The sequence below is a fragment of the Elephas maximus genome, chromosome 10, assembly GCF_024166365.1.
Source record: "Elephas maximus indicus isolate mEleMax1 chromosome 10, mEleMax1 primary haplotype, whole genome shotgun sequence".
Classification (NCBI taxonomy): domain Eukaryota; kingdom Metazoa; phylum Chordata; class Mammalia; order Proboscidea; family Elephantidae; genus Elephas; species Elephas maximus.
The window spans coordinates 24163862-24184352 of record NC_064828.1 but is presented as its reverse complement, the minus strand read 5'-3'; the positions used below and the strand labels follow the sequence as shown (position 1 = coordinate 24184352).

The 20491-nt window shown below is 38.2% G+C and overlaps 2 pseudogenes; both read right to left on the bottom strand.

Annotated features, from left to right (window-relative positions):
- Nucleotides 1-1489: 1489 nt before the first annotated feature.
- On the bottom strand, nucleotides 1490-2461 carry LOC126084419 (olfactory receptor 4F3/4F16/4F29-like; annotated as a pseudogene).
- Nucleotides 2462-15863: 13402 nt separating this feature from the next.
- Nucleotides 15864-17119, bottom strand: LOC126084418 (matrix metalloproteinase-21-like; annotated as a pseudogene).
- Nucleotides 17120-20491: the final 3372 nt, after the last annotated feature.

Below are 20491 nucleotides of genomic sequence, written 5' to 3'. Positions count from 1 at the left end.
ATGAGAAACTAATTTGCTGTGTAAACGTTCACCAAAAACACAATAAAATAAAATAAAATAAAATAAAATAAAATAAAATAAAATAAAATAAAATAAAATAAAATAAAATAAAATAAAATAAAATAAAATAAAATAAAATAAAATAAAATAAAATAAAATAAAGAAGTCAGGACTGGGGTTAGAAATTTGGGAAGATAGTTCAGAGGCAAGCAACACTTAGCATGAAATTTTTTCATGCAGAAATTCAAGAACTACAAAACTCAAACTTTAGGGCCTCTAATCTTTTAGCTGAGGTTCAGTGGCACATTTTTTTCAGGACAAAGGGTAAAGACTTGTCAAAAGCATAAATTTCAGCCTTGAGCATTATTCTTCCAATCTTTTACTAAGGGTCTATTGTTACCATTACAAGGATCATGCCTGGTCACTTGGGTGCTCATGAATGGTAGGCCAGCTTTGTAATAGGTTGCCTAGCCCACACTTGAATAATGTGATCATGCCATATTTGTTCCTACTTACTTGGTAACCCAGAGAGAACAATGAGATATCCTCTTTGAATAGCTGTTTATACTCTTTCTGAATAGTACATTTTTTAATAAATTTATGTATGTCTTATCACATGGAAAGTTTAATATATTTCATTATAGCTTTATGTCTCTTCTGTAATAAATTTTCTTTTGTAATTTCTACATTTATTTAGTTCTAAGCCTGGTTCACATGAAATAGAAATCTTTTGCATTTTTATTAATTTATTCATAAACCAGTGTTCTTTTTAGCTCTGAAATAGTCAATCCATTTTATAATCTTTTAATTTTCACATATTTTCTCTGCTATATAAAAATAATGATTATTGTTTAGGAAACAATTGGGGTAAAAAATAATTATCATGCACACTGAGCAGTATAAGAATTTAGAACTTCTGGTCTCAAAACATTTGATTAATTAGTAATATTAAAGTTTCTTGAATTGTCTCTCTATGATTTAACCCAAATTTCACCTTCCAGTTCTAACTAAATCTAAAATCTTACTACTAACTAAATTTGAAAGTAGATGGGCAAATCCAGACGTTAAAAGCCTCAGATTCTCAAAGTTACCTAGGTAATTATTTTCATTTTGTTTATTCCTCCAGATGTATACATAAAAAAAAAATGAATATAGGTGCATATGCAGATAATAGGACATATGTCTTTAAGAATCACTGCCTAAGAGAAGGACATCCAACATTTTGTTTTAGTGAAAAATGTGCCAAGTATGTGAGATTCTGGCCGTCTCTAAAGTCTTCAATAATAAACAAGGAAGACACTACACTACAAGACTTGATTCACTCCTCCTCAATATTTTCAGGGTTCTTACAGCAAGTGTTTCCCATGAAGAACTGACCAGGTCAGAACAGGGTCCTTGAGGAAAGATTTCACAGTGGATCTTGAAAACATGAGTTAAACTGAAAAGATTTGGGAAAAGTTTAATTAAAGAGGTTAATATCCAAGAATAGTCAAGAAGAACTTGAATTTCCTAGTCTGTGCATGAAAGAACTCTTCCTGAGACTTAAAACTTTACCAAACAGTCTCCTCATTGCCACCTTCATCTCCTTATTTCTAAATGTGTAGATGATAGAATTCATAAAAGAAGTGATAAGGGCATCAAAGATGGCTAAATATTTATCTATAGGCAGGGTAGGGAATGGCCACACATAGACAATAATGCAAGGACCAAAGAAAAAGACCACCACTGTGATGTGAGCTGAGAGAGTGGAGAGAGCCTTGGATGAACCACCTGAAGAATGTTTACGAACAGTGGCCAGTACGAAGATGTAGGACACAATCAAGATGAAGAAAGTGCCCATGGAGATGAAACCACTGTTGGCAGTGACCAAAAATTCTAGTCTATATGCATCTGTACAAGCAAGTTTGATGAACCGATGAAAATCACAATAAAAGCTGTCCATTTTGTTGGAGCCACAAATGGGTAAGTTTACAACAAAAGCCAGTTGGGCCACAGAGTGAGTGAGGCCGATGGTCCAAGCAACAGCCAAAAGGAAAATGCACATTCTCAGGCTCATAACGGTCAGGTAGTGGAGGGGCTTACAGATGGCAATGTATCGATCGTAGGCCATCACTGTGAGAAGCGCCATCTCTGTACCCCAAACTGTGTGAATGAAGAACATCTGGGTAATGCAACCTTTCAAGGAGATAACCTTACATTTTCAGAAAAGGTCATAAATCATTTTTGGGGTTGCAATACTGGAAACACCTGTATCAGTGAAGGAGAGATTTGCCAGTAAAAAGTACATGGGGGAATGTAAGTGATGATCTGAGATGATTGTGAGCACAATGAGAAGGTTCTCTAGCATACCTGCTACATAAAATATCGTGAAAAACAGAAAAAGAAAAATCTGCATCTTCCAAGAACTGGTAAGTCCCAGCAACAAAAACTCAGACACCACCGAACGATTTCCTCCATCCATCAACTTCATGTGCCCGGCTGAACCTGGAGTTACCTGAAGAGCGTGAGGAAGAAAAATATAATTTTTGAGTTGAAAGGGTAGGTCCTGACTACAGAGTGACACAATTGTCAAAAGTTGAGGATCACCTTGCCGTTTTACACAGTTGCTTAGAGTTCACATAGTAGAAGATCCACAGAGCCAGCGCCAGACCTTTCTGCATGCCTAGATCTGTGGTACTATCTCATTATGTAACCTCACGTTTAGTTTAGGCTTGAGAATATAATAAAAAAGGGAAAGTGGAGAAAAAAGCACCTAAAAATTTAAGGAGAGGCTATCAAGAAGTATAGCAATTTATGCTGCCTGATTTCTACGCTGAAAAATGTCACCGAATGGAAACATGGGCAAAAAGGCACAGAGAAGTCTGGAGAGGTACTTGAATTTATTCTTTTTAATGACTGCCTAACATTCACAGTGTGAATAGGTCATTATTTATTAATTCCTGTACTAATAGACATTTTTCTTATTTCTTTTTTTTTTCTTCTACAGATAATGCTATAAATAAATATTCTTACACCTATATCTTCACATATTAATGATTTTCTTTTAATGGCATGACTTTCCAGAAGTGAAATTGCTAGGTCAACATGTATATGTACTGTGCTTTAGATGAAGGTTTACAGAGCAAATTAGTTTGTCATTAAACAATTAGTATACATATTTTTGTGTGTGGCATTTGTTGCCACAACCACGATGTGTCAACACTCTCCCCTTCTCAGCTTTGGGTTTCCTATCTCCATTTGTCCTGCTTTCCTGTCCCCTCCTGCCTTCTCGTCCTTGCCCTTGGGCTGTTGTGCCCATTTAATCTGGTGTATCTGGTTGAGCTACTTGTATTATTGTTTTATGGGCCTATCTAACCTTTGGCTGAAGGGTGAAGCTCAGGAATGACTTCAGTACTGAGTTAAAACAGTGTTTGGGGAAATACTTTCAGGGTTTCTCCAGTCTCTCTCAGACCAGTAAGTCTGGTCTTTTTGTGTGAGTGAATTTTCTTCTATATTTTCTTCCAGCTCTGTCCAGGACCTTTTATTATGATCCTTGTCAGAGCAGTCAGTGGTGGCAGCTGGGCACTGTCTAGTTGTGCTGGACTCAGTCTGCTGGAGACTGTGGTAGGGTGGTCCATTAGTCCTTTGGTCTAATCTTTCCCTGTGTCTTTGGTTTTCTTCATTCTCTCTTGCTCTCGATAGGGTGGGACCAGTGAAGTATCTTAGATGTCCACTCAGAAGCTTTTAAGACCCCAGGCACTGCACACCAAAGTAGGATGTAGAATATTTTCTTTATAAAATATGTTATGCCAATTGAGCTAGGTGTCCCCTGAGACCATGATCCAGCCCTCAGCCCAGTATATCTGTCACCTGGGGAGTCTGGATGTGTCTATGAAGCTTCTATGACCTTGCCTTGGTCAAGTTGTGCTGACTTCCCCAGTATTGTGCACTGCCTTACCCTTCACCAAAGTTACCAATAATGTTAGTTCAACACATATATATATTTTTTAGTAGAATTGCCTGATTGTTTTCCAAATGACAGTAACATATATTTCCACAAGAATAAGTGTTTTCCTGGGTGGCACAAACAGTTAAGCACTCAACTATAGTGGAAAGGTTCAAACCCACCCAGAAGTACATCGGGAAACGTGCCTGACAATCTGCTTCTGTAAGATTACCCTATGGAGCAGTTCTACCCTGCACGCATGGGGCCACTATGAGTCGGAATCCACTCAACAGCAACTAACAACCACTACATAGTGAGTATAAAGTGATATCTTATTGTTACTCTGATTTTCATTTCCCTGACAACCAATACGTTTGAACATCTTTATATGTGTTTGTTTACAATTTGGAATTGCTCTTCTGTGAACTGCCTGTTCATGTTGTTTCCTATTTCCTTCTCTGCTGTCTTTTTCTGGTCAATCTATAAGAGCTTTATTTATATTATAGATATTAATCTATAGATATAGAGATTAAAACTTCATCATAAGTTACATGTATTGTTTCCTATTCAATTGCCTCTTAACCTGTTTAGGGTCCATTTTGCTATACCCAAGCTTTCAACTGTGACATAATTAAACACAGCTATTATTTCTTTTATAGCTACTGAGTTTTAATCTTAGTTCAGATCTCCCCTGCCTCAGGAATGTACATGTACACTCTCAGATTTTCTTTCAATATTTTATTTTTTCATTTAGGTCTGTGAGCCATTGTTTTTGTATATGTTATAAAAGAGAAGTCCAGTTTTAATTTCTTCCTGGTAAATAGAATCATGACATCACCACATATTAACTGACCCATTCTTTCCCTATTGAACTTAACCACTACCTTTGTCATATGTTAAATTCTCAAACATTTTGGGTTCTGCATATGGATTCTCTATTCTGTTTCCATTGATCTATTTGTCCATTTCTGTGCAAATGTTATAGTGATTTGATAACAGTGACTTTTCTTACCGTATCTGGCAAGGCAAATTCCTCCTTCACTTTTCATTTTCATACTTTCTTAAATATTCTTGAACAGGTATTGCTCCATATAAACATTATGATCATTTTACTCAATTCCCCCCAAAAAATCCCATTAGGATTCTGATTTGAATTGCTTGAAAATTATATATTAACCATTGAAGAAAAAGCATGGTTATGACTTAAGTCTTCCCATCCAATAATATAGTGCATCCATATGTTTGTTCAAACCTTTTGCTTGTCCTTCAATAAAATTTTATCATTTCTTTTTCATGTATTCTATGCTTTCTTTGTTAAAATTATTGTCATGTAGTTCATAGCATTTTTCTTGGCATTATAAATAGAATACCTTTTCATATTACCATTTTTAGATTCTTCTTGCTAGAATGTAGAAAAGTTTTTGTTTTATGTGTATTTGTTTGTTTTCTTTTGTATATAGCCACCTTACTGCATTCTGTTATTGGGCCTAATCCTTTTTTTTAACTGAAGTTGCTTGTGTTTTCTAGGTTTACAATCATGACATCAGCACAGAGATAATTTGGTTTATTTTTTTAATTTTTGCTGGTTTGATTAAGATACTATTCATTTCACCACACACACAAACATGATTATTAATTTGGAGGTCCTATTATACTTTTCTATTCCTTTCAGGGCTACCTACTCTTAATTTAAAATAAGATGCCAAGTATTTGCCTTAGGAATATGTTCTATTTCCCATCTACTTTTCTAAACATTACTGAAATCCTACAATATACGACATCAGACCTCACTCCATCTAGTCTGAACATGGCTAACAGATTGCTCTTCCTAAGAAGCGTCTTGATTATATAACTAGCCTGACCAAACATGTTCAGGGATTCCCATTGCCTCTGAAAGTGCAAAGTTCTTGTCTAGAATGTACTTCTATAACTTGTCTCCATACTATCTTTCCAGTTGTATCTCCCTCCATGCCCTTACCGTCAAGAAATATTCATTCCCCTTTAATATCTGCTCTACTGTCCACCAGTGACCCCCTCCTGAACTCCTTGCTTTCCTGAAACTGGTCCAGTGAAGATCACCAGATACCTCAGTGTAGCTACATCTTCATTCTGATGGTTTCTGCATCATTTCAAACTCTTCACCATTTCTTACCTCTTAAGAAATAATGTGGATAGTAAGATGTGAAAAGACTTTGTCATCTTTCCCTATTAGCAATTTCTCTTCTATGAGCTGAACCTAAAGAGATACTTCTTCAGATAAGAATTCTGACTAGACTCATTAACCTAGGGAAGGAAATAAATCATTGTAACTTAGAAGTCAAACGGCAGATCATGCCCTAAATTCAGAACGCACAACTTAACTTTAAATATATCCAAATGTATAAATTCTACAACCTGTTTTGGACATTCTCCTCAGCATAATTTACTTAGGATAACTATTTAGGACCATTTACTTCTGATGAATCTTCAGTGGAATTGGATATTGATCTTCTACACGTGTGAAGAGATGCCAAAAGAGCCATTAACTAAATCCCCTTAATCTTATGGTATCCAGAGTAAATAACGTTTTATTATTATTAATGGTGTTTATTTTCTCATCCTTTTTTAACATGTTAGTAGTTCTCGCCTGATCCTCTTCACTATCTACACATCATTTCCTAATGTGCCAACTAATCTTGATTATAAATTTTTAATAAGAACCTGTCTAAATTAAATATTTTACAGTTATTTCCTGAATCTTGCAGGTCATCCTTCTATTAATTCTGATATCTTATTTGCTTTAAGAAAGAAGCATATTATAATATAGTTGTCCTATATCATATTACTACTACTACTATGCCACTACGCTAGTGGCTAAGTGTTACGGCTGCTAACCAAAGGGTCAGCAGTTCGAATCTGCCAGGCGCTCCTTGGAAACTCTTCTACTCTGCCCTATAGGGTCACTATAGGGTCACTATGAGTCAGAATTGACTCGACAGTGATGGTTTTTTTGGGGGGTTTATATTATATAAAGTTATAAAGTTGACTGAAATAAAGTTATCATAAGTTAGAATGATCAATCCTGATGATATTGCTCGCAGTCATATGGATTACATACTCATCTGAATTGATAATTTTCTTATTCTCTCACATAATTGTAACTAAGACTGTTTCTTCAAGTTCTGTCTTACCATAAATGTTGCTCTTTATTTTTATCTTTTTTTGTTAATAATCACTTCTAGGATAGAAACACTGAAATTAATACCATTACGTAGCTTTTCAATTAGCTTTTTTCCTCTAAAAACCTTTCACAAGCTTTCCTATAGTGGCACAAAAGCCAGCAAAGTATGTAGTAAAGATAATATGATCCATATTATACATATTTAAAAACAAAACCTCAAAGAGGTTAAATGAATTCACTAATTGTGCACAGCTAAGTATCAAATGCAAGCCTAATTCTTGCAATTGTTTAGAAAGATACAAATAAATAGAAAAGAGTACCTGAAGAAAATGTCAAAAATGTTAACAGTGGCTGCTTTTTTATAGGCTGTGGGAGTTTTTTCTTCTTCTTCTTTCTACCTTTAATTTATAAATTTTCTATTATGTACACGTATTACTCTTTAAAGAAAAAAAAATTAATTTTAAAAAACAAGGTAAGTCCAGATTCTTGGTTTTCTTCACTACATTGTCACTGACAATCTAAAGTCAAAGATAATTTTCCGAGCCATGAGGAAGTAGCGTTTAATTTACCAGATACTCAATAGAATTTCATAGAAAGCAAAGTGGGTCTTCCATGTTCAACCACCTCATCTCCAGATCCATCTATCACCTCCAGTCATACCGCCATCTACTGTGGCTCAGGTACCTACTACCTTCATACTGTCCTCTGGCTGTTCAGAGACTTCCACTATTCATTCTGACCAACATCTAGTCTTCTCTAAGTTCCTAGCCTCCAGAATTATCCTTCCAGACCTCTTCAATTAAACCATTTAAATGTTGAGCCAGCACTACATAACATATTGGTAGGAAAGCATATTATTGAATAAATATCTGACAAATATAAGCCTCATGGTATTTTTATATTAATTATATATGTACTTGACTGTGCTTATCTTCCTGTCTATTCTTGGCTGCTGCAATTCTCCCATCCTTAGCTTGTCTTCCTTGCACACCAGAAATAGAAGCATCAATAACTTGGAACACATGAAATGTTGCCTCTACCTGATCTTAGCTCTCTATGGCGAAGTTTTCATATGAGAAGTGACGTTTACTGCATCCCACTGTGTGTTCCTGTGTCACTGCAGCAAGAACAACACAGAGGAATCTTCTCTGAGCCTGAGAAACGACTCATGCTCAATGATGAAAATGTCATTAATCTCGTAGATTCACAGATTGTAATTTAAAAAAAAAAGACAGTGGGAACCAGAAATCCCCCTTACTTGAGTTAGACCAAAGAATCTATCCTCTTCAGATGGTAGAGCAATTCTCTTCAAGTGTTCTGAGAATAAAAGCTTTAACTGTATGAGACCTATAATTCCTAAAAGAGAAAAATAAGAATTAGTTTGAATGATGCTGAGAAACAAATGGCGAAACTGGGAGTTTAAAAAACACATAAACTGAAAATGTCACTTAGGAATTTATCTACCATGAAAAGCTAAGAGAAGATGTGAAAAAGGAAATGCTGTGTGTGAGAAAGGATACAAATAGGCCATGTCCTCCTCCTGGAACACACTGCTCCCCAGATTTTCAACATAATACAAATATGTTGAATAAGAGTTAAATTGTAGATGATGAGGGGAAATAATTACTAAGCATTAGGTGAAGAGAGACCCAAGGACAAGTTGAGTTAATATTTAGTCAGTTACAAATGTTTTACATGCCTATTAAGTATGAAATAGGAGCATTTTTCTAGGTTCAGGGGAATGCAATTTCACATTCTGACTGAGAGTGTAACAATTCCCAAACAGAGAGCTTTATGTTGTTTTTTCGCAAGTAAAAAAGATCTTAATTAGCAACCTTGATTATCAGTGACCAAATGATGGTGCTGAGTCTTGGGAATAGCCAACCCTTCCTTGATTGGTTTTTCTTGGAATTTATACCTCAGAGTCCACACTGGTTTTCACCCAGGGAATAAAAGGGACAAAAGAACAGATGAAAGAAAAGTAGCTTCTGAACACTAGATTTAATGGTGTCTTAGATGGATTTTTTTTTTTTTTTTTTAGATGGATGTAAGGTCCCTGGGTGGCACAGTTTGCACTTGACAATTAACCTAAGCGTTGGCAGTTCAAACTCACCCAGCACCTTTGTAGAAGAAAGTCTTGGTGATCTGCTTCTATAAAAATTACAGATGAGAAAATCCTATGCAGTAATACTATTTTATAACAGACAGGGTCACCATGAGTTGGAATGAACTCCAAAACAACAGGTTTTTTTTTTAATTTACATAAATGTACGGAAATATTTTTGTTTTAAAATGAGTCAGTAGAAGTAGCTGACTGAAAAACCTGACATTTTAGAATTCTTGAAAAGCAGAACTAAAAAAAAAAAAAAATTGCGTATATATATAGTAACTACCCTACTGCTAACTAGATATTTTGTGGCAAAAATAACCTCCTCACTGAGAAAAAGAAGGTAACAAGAAATGAGAAACTACAGAATATGAAGCTGTTGTTGGCTGTTAGGTGCCATTGAATCATTACTGACTCATAGTGACAGAAGGAAACACTGCCAGATCCTGGGCCATCCTCACAATCTTTATGCTTGAGCCCATTGATGCAACCACTGCATCAATACATTTCATTGAGGGTCCCCTCTTTTTCGCTGGCCCTCTACTCTACCAAGCATGATGTCCTTCTCCAGGGACTGGTCCCTCCTGATAACATGTCCAAAGTAGGTGAAACGAAGTCTCACCATCCTCACTTCCAGTGAGCATTCTGGTTGTATTTCTTCCAAGACAGACTTGTTCATTCTTCTGGCAGTCCACGGTATATTCAATATTCTTTGTCAACACCATAATTCAAAGGCATCAATTCTTCTTCAGTCTTCCTTATTTACTGTCCAGCTTTCACATGCAAATGAGACAATTGAAAACACCATGGCTTGGGCCAGGTACACCTTAGTCCTTAAAGTGATAGCTTTGCTTTGTAACACTTTAAAGAGATCTTGTGCAGCAGATTTGTCCAATGCAATGAGTCATTTGATTTCTTGACTGCTACTTCCTTGGGTGTTGATTGTGGATCCAAGTAAAATGAAATCCTTGACAATTTCAGTCTCTTCTCCATTTATTGTGATGTTGCTTATTGGTCCAGTTTGAGGGTTTTTGTTTTCTTTATGTTAAGGGGCAACCCATACTGAAGGCTGCGGTCATTGATCTTCATCAGTAAGTGCTTCAAGTCCTCTTCACTTTCAGCAAGCAAGATTGTGTCATCTGCATTTTGCAGGTTGTTAATGAGTCTTCCTCCAATCCTGATGCCACATTCTTCTCCACATAGTCCAGCTTCTCTGATTATTTGCTCAGCATACAGATTGAATAAGTATTGTGAAAGGATACAGTCCAGACATACACCTTTCCTGACTTTAAACCATGAAGTATTCCCTTATTCAGTTCAAACGACTGCCTTTTGGTCTAAGGCTTTTTAGATGCTTTTCGGTCCCCAAAGGTCAGAAACTCAAGACCTTAGACTACTGGAATGTTTCATCAGAGAGCTCTGTCAAATTATAAAATGTTAATTATTGCAGCATAAGAGGAATTGTTATAACAGAATGTCTTAAAATAGATATATCTTTCCCAGAAAAACCTTCACCGATCACATTTAATAAAAGTGTTTCTTATGATTTTCTTTCACAGGCTTATGTTATTTTCCTATGTTTATATTACCATCATTCTTCTGGATTATTGTCTCATATTAACTCTTAAAAAGCATTATTAGAAATAGAGTGTTGTTACACAATGATAAAAGGTTCAATTCACCAGAAACATTCTAAATTTATATGCAACTAATGTAATGGTTTCAAAATATATGAAGCAAAAATTGATAAAATACAGAGATTTTCTTCCAACATAATAGAATAAGTTGGTATATTTATTACACCACTGTTACAGATTGAATTACGTCCCCCAAAATGCATGTCAACTTGGCTAAGTCGTGATTCCCAGTATTATGTGATTGTCCTCCATTTTGTGATCAGATGTGATTATCCTGTGTGTTGTAAATCCTAACCTCTATGATGTTAATGAGGCAAGATTAGAGGTAGTTATGTTAATGAAGAAGGACACAATCTACAAGGTTAGGTTGTCTCTTGAGTTAATCACATTTGAGATATAAAAGACAGAAGTGAGCAAAGAGGAAAGAAATCTCATTACCACCAAGCAAGCAAGAAGTGCCAGAAGCAGATTGCATTCTTTGCACTCAGGGTCCCTGCGCTAGGAAGCTCCTAGACCAAGAGAAGACTGATGACAAGGACTTTCCCCCAGAGCTGACAAAGATAGAAAGCCCTCCCCTGGAGCTCGCACCCTGAATTTGGACTTCTAGCCTCCTAGACTGTGAAAAAATAAATTTCTCTTTGCCAAACCATCTACTTGTGGTATCTCTGTTACAGCAGCACTAGATAACTAAAACAACCACTTATGTAGGTCAAACAGAAAAAAGAAAAATAGCTATGCTATAGAAGATTTGAACAACACAGTGATCATGTTCTAATTGAAATAAATGGAACACTGAACCCAACAATTAGAGAATATTCTTTTTTTCACAAACACACAGCAATACAGAAACTGACCAAGAACAGAGCATATGGTAAGTCCTAACATATTTCTTAGAATCAGTATAATGTAGACCTCAATTTCTGATCACAGTGTATGGACTTGGATTTCTGACCACAGTACTAACACGTTAAAACTTTATAAAAGAGATAAATTTTTTAAATTCCCATATATTTGTAAATTTTAAGTCTTCTAAATAATTCCTATTTCAATAAATAATTTGTGAAAATTTTTAAAAATACTTAGAACTGAGCTTCTGGGTTATGAAAACCTACGAGTACTTCAATAGAAATACATATATGAGAAAAGAAGGAAACCAAAAAAAAACCTATGTTTCAAATTTAAGGAGTTAGAAAAAGAACAGAATAAATTCAAAGAAAGCAAAATAGATAAGAGCAGAAATCAAAGACGCAGAAAAAATACAAAATAGAGAAGACCAACAAAACCAGATATTGGTCCTTTGAAAAAACTGATTAACCAGACAATTCTCTGGTTAAATTGATCAAGCAAAACAAAATTATACAGCCACATGAGAGACAGACAGAGGAAGAGTGAGGAAAAAAAGGGGGGGGGACTATATCTACATGATATAGCAGGTGTTTTAAAAAAGAAATGAAGAAAATGCTATTTTTTAAAAACTTCATTTCAATGCATTTTAATACTAAGGTGAAATTCCTAGAGATATTCTTAAAAATATATGGCTTATCAAAATTCACTCAAGAAAAAAAAAAAGTAGAAATTCTGGCAAAACCTATAACATTAAAGAAACTGAATGAACAATTAGAAATATTTCCACCAAGAGAAAACCAGGCTCAGGTAGTTTTACTAAACAGTTCTAGGAAACATTCAAGAAACAGATAATTCTAATCTTATGTAAACTCTTTCCAGTAACAAAAAATACATATATGTTTCTCAATTTTTTCTATGAGGCCACTGTAAATTCGATTCCAAAATTAGCCAAAGATAGTATGGGAAAGGAAAAGTATAGGCCAGTCTCAATCATGAAAATATATAAAAATCCCAACTAAAATATTACCAAACTTTATGCAGTAGTGTGTGTTATGTGTGTATTCACATGTGTACAACAGGTTTTGAGTTTATTCTAGTTTAAGATTGATTTAAAATTTGAAGATGTATTAATGTAAGTAAATATATGTTATGGATTGAATTATGTCCCCCTAAAGATATGCCGAGGTCAAAATTCCCTGGTACCCATGAACATGACTGGCTTGGAAATAGAGTCTTTGAAGATGTTAGCAGTTAACATGAGGTCATACTAGAGTATAATGGGTACTAATTCAATCTGAGTCATGTCTTATAAAATAAGAAAAGATACACACAGAAACAGACGAAGGGAGTACAGTATAGCCATGTGAAAATGCATCTACAGGCCAAGGGACAACTGTGGCTACCAGAAACTGGAAAAAAAGGAGAAAAGATCTTTCCTTAGCGGGGAAGCATGAACTCTCAGAGGGAAGGAAGATGGCCTAGCTTACATGTTGATTTGGACTTCCAACCTCCAGAATTGTGAGGTATAACCACCTGCTTTGGGATATATTGTTATGGCAGTCCTTAGGAAACTGATTAAAGAAAGAAATATGATCATCCCAGAAATGCAAACCAAAATCATTTGATAAAATCCAGCACCCATTCATGATTTAAAAGAAAAATAAAATAGCCCATACATTTATCTTAGTAATCTGGTGCTGCTATAACAGAAATACCACAAGTGGATGGCTTTAACAAACAAGTTTATTCTCTCACAGACTAGTAGGCTAGAAGTCTGAGTTCAGGGCACCAGCTCCAGAGGAAGGCTTTCTCTCTCTGTCAGCTCTGGGGGAAGGTCCTTGTCATTAATCGTCCCTTGATGGAAGTGAAGGAGCTTCTCAGCATAGTGACCTCAGGTCCAAAGAACTCACTCTGCTCCTGGCACTACTGTCTTGGTGGCATGAGGTCCTCCTGTCTCTCTGCTCGCTTTGCTCTTTTATATCTCAAAAGAGATGGACTGAAAATACAACCTAATCCTGTAAATTGAGTCCTGCCTCATTAACATAACTGTCTCTAATCCTACCTCATTAACATGTTGGAGGTAGGATTTATAACACATAGGAAAATCACATCAGATGACAAAATGGACAATCACACAATACTGGGAATCATGACCTAGCCAAACTGACACACACTTTGAGGGGACACAATTCAATCCATGACATAAGGTATACAAGGGAATTTCCTTAGCCCAAAAAAGGTATCTACCAAAAATCTACGGCAACATCATTCTTAATAATGAAAAAAAATTATGAATAATGAGGGAAATAAAATGTCTGCCTTGAGCCTTATGCTTTTTTAAGATCTATATGGGACCAGTTTCACAACACCAACTTGAAAGATTAGATAAAAAATTTAGGGGCAGTGAATTTATGTTAATGGAGGAGGAACAACTCGGAAAGGGAGGGTGAGAACGGTTACACAACTCAAAGAATGTAATCAATGTCACTAAATGGTACATGTAGAAACTGTTGGATTAGTGTATGTTTTGCTGTGTATATTCTCAACAACAACAAAAAATAAAATTAAGTTTAAAAAAATGAGGGAAATGCAAATTAGAACTACAATGAGATACCATTTTATATTCAGTAGTTTGGCAAAATTAATAAATCTGATACTGGAGAGCATTGGCAAGAATGGAGAAATCACTAGAAATATAAATCAATGCAAATACAACCACGCTGGAAAATAATTTAACATTATTATGTAAAGTGGAAAGTTGTCATTCCCTGTGTCCCAGCAATGTTACTCTCGGGAATATCATCTAGGAAAAACTCTAGACCGTGAACATCAGGAGACACGTACAAGAATGTATACTGACATGTTAGGCGGAAAATCTGCAAAATAGCCATCTCAAGAGAATTAATAAATTGTGGTATATTCTCACAATGGAATATTAAACAGAAGTACAATGAATAAAGTACATGTACAACAATCTGAACAAATGTTAGAAACACAATGTTGAGGAAAAGAAGCAAATACCAAAAGTGATCATACAGAATGAAACTATGTATATAATCTTTACAAATGAGTGAAATTATAGAACATATTATTTATGGACTTATATTAAATAATAAAACTCGTTTTCAAAAATGCAAAAAAAAAGGTATAAACACAAAATCCAAGATAGTGGTTACTTCTGGGTGGAAGGCAAAGTAAAGGAATAGCAGATGGGAGAATACCTTCAATGATGGATTGGCTCAGCAGTGTTTGTTATGCTTTTTAATTCAAATATATGTTACATATTTTGAAGTATCAAATATTTCATAACAAAAAGGAAAGTTTTTTTAAGTTAGATCAGTGAGATAACATTTTACTTTCACATTTGCAAATATTAAAATAAGTTATATACCCATTATTCAAAAGGTGGAGGCAACTAATGCTCTAATTCACTGTTGGTTCTTGCCTCGGGCTGGGTACTCTCTAGGAGCAAAACCAGTGAAGCATGTACATACATAAATATATACAGACAGAGATTATTTCAAAGAAATGGCTCACAGTTTTAAAGGCTGACAAGTCCCAAATTCGTCGGTCAGGCATCAGGCTGGAGGCTTCTCCTGACTCACGTGGTTGCAGGGGCTGATGAACCCAAAATTGGCAGGTCAGGCTGCAGGCTCACAGGGTTGAGGGAGCTGGTGAATCCCAAAATCTGCAGGTCAGATGGCAGGCTGCTGGCTCATATCCCAAGAACTGGAGGTCAGAGGATGTCAAGTAAGATGCAGGATGGAGAGAAGGCGAGCTTAACGACAATATCCATACATATTGAATGCAGGCTACATTCCCAAGGAAACTCCCCTTTCAAATGATTGGCTGCTCACATCGGATCACAAAATGGAGGATGATTACATAATATCTGCCAAACCACTGAGAAATATGATCTAGCCAAGTTGACACATACCCTTAACCATCACAGTCCATCCCTTGTCATCTTGGCACCTGCACACATCTCCTTAAACCACACATACTCTCTACACAAAGACGATTAAAAAAAAACATACTGGCACCTAACATCATACAACTAACATGCATGCAACCAAAACCGCACTAGCCCCGTTTACACTTATTTCTTTTTTTTTTAGGGGCTCCAAACATTTATTCCGAGTGCATTTGCTGAAAACAGAAATCGGGCCCCCCACAGACTCTTTACCTTTAAAAAAAATAGCGTTCATCTCTTCTCCACGTCCAAATGTGGACAAAAGCATCGATGTTCTGTGCTGGGATCCCGTGCCAGCCCATGGGGATGTGGATAGGATCCCCAGAGCGTGTCCTGTTGTTTCGATTTTCATAAAGCCAGTACCAGCTGTTGCGGAAAAAATACGTGCTAAAACTCACCATCAGTTCTCCATATTGGTCTCTCTCTTTGAGAATCCAGTCAAATGCAGTATCCAATGAGCCTTCACAGGTACCATATAGCTTTTGAATGGCTTTTCTGTCTGACCAGTCCAGCTCAAATGCAGGCTCCTGGGGAATATAATTCAGCTGCATTACTGATCCTGTCCTGTAGGTGTGAGGCAAGCCCAGGACATGGCCAATTTCATGGACGGCCACTTTGAGAAGGCTGATGCCGGTGTCACTGGCGGGAGGGGTGAAGTGCTCATCGTCGTCAAAGTGAACATCGCCTAGGCGCCAGGCGTGGGCAAACTCCTGGCCGCTCCCATCGAAAACCCGCGGACACCCCAGGTGGCGGCCTCTTCCAAAGCCCAGCTTGATGTCAACCTGGACAGCGGGGCCGGTCAGGTCCTCCTGGAAGGCCAGCGGCGTCACCTCACTCCACATCCGGAAGGCCAGTCTGAAGATGTACCTCTGTTTGTCTGTGGACAGCTGGCTGCTGTAGCCCTCCCCACAAGCCTCCACTTGAGGATCCTTTTGGAGAAGGCCCTGGTGGCACCGCTGTCCCCGGAGGCCTCCTCCCAGCAAAGCAGGGGGCGGAGCAGCTGCAGGAAGCGCTTTGCTGGGGCCCGGGCCGGCGGAGTCTGTGGGCTGCAGAGATGGGGCTCAGTCACTTCGGGGGCCGGGGGCGCCGCGGAGATCGAGGGCTCCACGGGGGTCGAAGGCACCTTGGGGATCACGACCACTGCGGGGCTTGTACACTTATGTTTTATAATAAGTAATGGAATAAGGGAAGGAAGAAAACAAAGATATTTGCTATATGCATAAATTTTTATATATATATATATATTTATACACACACACACAACAAAACAAGGAAGAAATACTAAAAGCAATTACATCCCTCTTTTCTGCGACTGATCACATGGTCGTAGCTGATGTTTAGAACTACCTTTTCCCACCACCCATTCCAAGTTCCCTTTGTCCTCAGCAAGCACCTCAGCTGGTTGTGGTTCTTTGCCTGGTGGAATGACCCAAACCTTCACTGCTGAAGGGTTTGCGCCATTAGTAGTCATGTCGAAATTGAGTTCTGTAGTTTTCCATTGACTTTAATCACAGGGCTAGTCTAAGAGGTGTCCTAAGGAATCTCCTGTATTCCAGGCATACTCTCCTTTACCTCCATTATGTAATATCAAACAAAATTCTCCTTGGTAATCAAGATCAATTACACCAGTCTCTACAGTGACTCTATTCTTTGCCTGTTGATCCAGAGGCATGAGGAGTTCGAAGTGGTCAGATGGCATTCTTAACTTCCAGTTCAATGGAATCAGTGTTGTCGCTCCTGGTGGGAGCATTCCTCACTTTGGACCTGAGACTTCTAGACCCTCAAAGCATATGGTTGCAAGGACAGGAAGCAAAAATTTTTGAAAGCAGTTCACTATGGGTAATAGTGAGTGGTGCCACTTCCATTTCCACCCTTTGATTCCTGGACCCATGAATCCTGGCTGTGGGAGAAACAGCAATATAGATTGGATGTGAGCTTAGGGCATATGCAGCCTCCAGGAGAACATTGCCCCAACCATTCAAAATGTTACCACCTAGTTAGCACTGCAATTATGTCTTTGTGAGGCCATTCCACCATTCTAACAAGCCAGCTGCTTCAGGTTGATGGGGAACATGATAAGACCAGTGAATTCCATGAGCACAGGCCCATTTCCACACTTCATTTGCTGTGAAGTGAGTCCCTTGATCTGAGGTGATGCTGTGTGGGATACCCTGGTGGTAGGTAAGATATTCCGTAAGTCCATGGATGGTAGTTATGGAAGATGCATTGAATAAGTGGAAGGCAAATCCGTATCCAGAGTAAGTGTCTATTCTAGTAAGAACAAAATGCTGCCCTTTCCATGATGGATGTGCTCCAATGTAATCAACCGGCAACCAGGTTTCTGACTCATCACCTCGAGGAGTGGTGCCACATCGGGAACTCAGTGTTAGTCTCTGCTGTTGGCAGATTGGGCACTCAGCAGTGGCTGTAGCCAAGTCAGCCTTGGTGAGTGGGAGTCCATATTGCTGAACCCATGCATTATCTCCAGCCCTGCCACCATGGTAACTTTGTTCATGAGCCCACTGGGCAATGACAGGAGTGGCTAAGGAAAGAGAATGATTGGTTTCCACAGAAATAGTCACCCTATCCACTTAATTGTTAAAATTCTTTTCTGCTGAGATTGCCCTTTGGTAACCATTCAGATAGGACACAAATTTCTTCACTTCTTTGGCCCGTTTAGAAAGGCCTATCCACAAACCTCTTCCCCATACATGCTTGTCACCTATTTTCCAATCATGTTCCTTCTAAGCCCCTGACCATCTAGCCAAACCATTGGCCACAGCCCATGAATCAGTATACATTTGCACATCTGGCCGTTTCTCCTTCCAAGCGAACTGAGCAACCAGGTGCACTGCTGGAAATTCTCCCTACTTGGAGGATTTCTCTTCACCACTGTCCTTCAGGAAGGTCCCAGAAATGAGCTATAGTGCCGCCACTGTCCACTTCCGAGTGTGCCTACATATCGCACAGAATCATCTATAAACCAGACACAAGTTTTCTCTTCCTCAGCCAGCTGATCATAAGGAACTCCCCATGAATTCATAGTTACAGTCTGGGAGAAGGAAGGTAATGGGACAAAAGTGGGACCATGGGCATTTGGGCTACTTCCTCATGTAACTTGTGCATTCAGGTCCTGCTTAAACCCGATCTTGTACATACCACTTCCATTTAATGATGGAGTGCTGCTGTGTGTATCCGATTTCATGACTCTGTGGGTCAAGCAACACCCACTTCATGATGGGCAGCTCAGGCAGCATAGTTACTTGGTAGCCCATGGTTAAATGTTAAGTCTTTACTAAGACAGAATAATATGCAAAAAGCTGTTTTTCAAAAGAGAGTAGTTATCTGCAGAGGATGGCAGAACTTTGCTCCAAAATTCTAATAATCTGTGCCATGATTCACCAATAGAGTCCTGCCAAAGATTCCAAACAGCATCTCTATTTGCCACTGACACTTCAAGAACCTCTGGATCAGCTGGATCATCTGGCCCAAGAGACAGAGCACCTTGCACAGCAGCCTAAACCTGTTGCAGAGCCTTCTCTTGTTTGGGACCACACTCAAAACTAGCAGATTTTCAAGTCACTTGATAAATAGTCCAGAGTAGCACACTCAAACGAAGGATATACTGCCTCCAAAATCCAAAGAAGTCCACCAGGCATTGTGCCTCCTTTTTAGTTGTAGGAGGAGCCAGATGTTAACAACTTATCCATCACTTTAGAAGAAATATCTCAACATGTCCCACACCACAGGACCTGTAGAAATTTCACTTAGGTGGAAGGTGTCTGAATTTTTGTCAGATTAATTTCCAACCCTCTAGCATGCAAATGTTTAACCAATAAGTCTAGAGTCGTTGATACTTCTTCCTTACTTGGACCAATCAGTATAATGTCATTAATGTAATAGATCAGTGTGCTGTCTTGTGGAAGGGAAATGTGATCAAGATCCCTGCTGACTATATTATGATATAGGCCTGGAGAGTTTTTATACCTCTGAAGTAGGTAGGACACTGAAGGTGTATTGCTGGCCTTGCCAGCTGAGAGCAAACTACTTATTGTGTTCCTTCAAAACCAGAATGGAGAAAAAAGGCATTGGCCAGATCAATAGCTACATACCCAGTACTAGGATACATATCAATTTGCTGAAGCAATGAAATCACGTCTGGAACAGCAGTTGTAGTTGGAGTCACCACCTGCTTAAGTTTACCATAATCCACCTTCATTCTCCCAGATCCATCTGTTTCTTGCACAGGCCAAATAAGTGGCTTGAATGGGGATGTAGTAGGACTCAACACCCCTGCATCCTTCAGGCCCTTGACAGTGACGATAATCTCTACAATCCCTGCAGGAATGCGGTATTGGTTTACTATTTTCCTAGGTGGGGCAGACCTAAGGCTTCCACTTGGCTTTTCCTACTGTAATAGCCCTTACTCCACGTGTCAGAGATCCAGTGTGGGGATTCTGCCAGTTGCTAAGTATGTCTATTCCAATTATGTATTCCAGAACTGAGTAAATCACTACAGGATTGGTTCAAGTACCTACCAGACCCACTGTGAGATGGACCTGTGACTCCATTAATAAGCTGATCTCTATATGCCCCTACTCTGGTTGGCCACCGTGACATTTTGGATCTCTTGGAATAAGTGTCAGTTCAGAGCCAGTGTCCAGTAATCCCAAAAAAGTCTGATCATTTCCTTTTCCCCAATGAGCAGCCCCTCTCATAAAAGGCTGTAGATCACTTTGGGGAAGGCTGGTAGAAAGATTAACAGTATAAAATTTTGGCAGTGTACTGAGGTCCTTCCTCGAGGGGACTTGGCCTCCCTTTCATTCAAGGGGTTGTGTGTTTG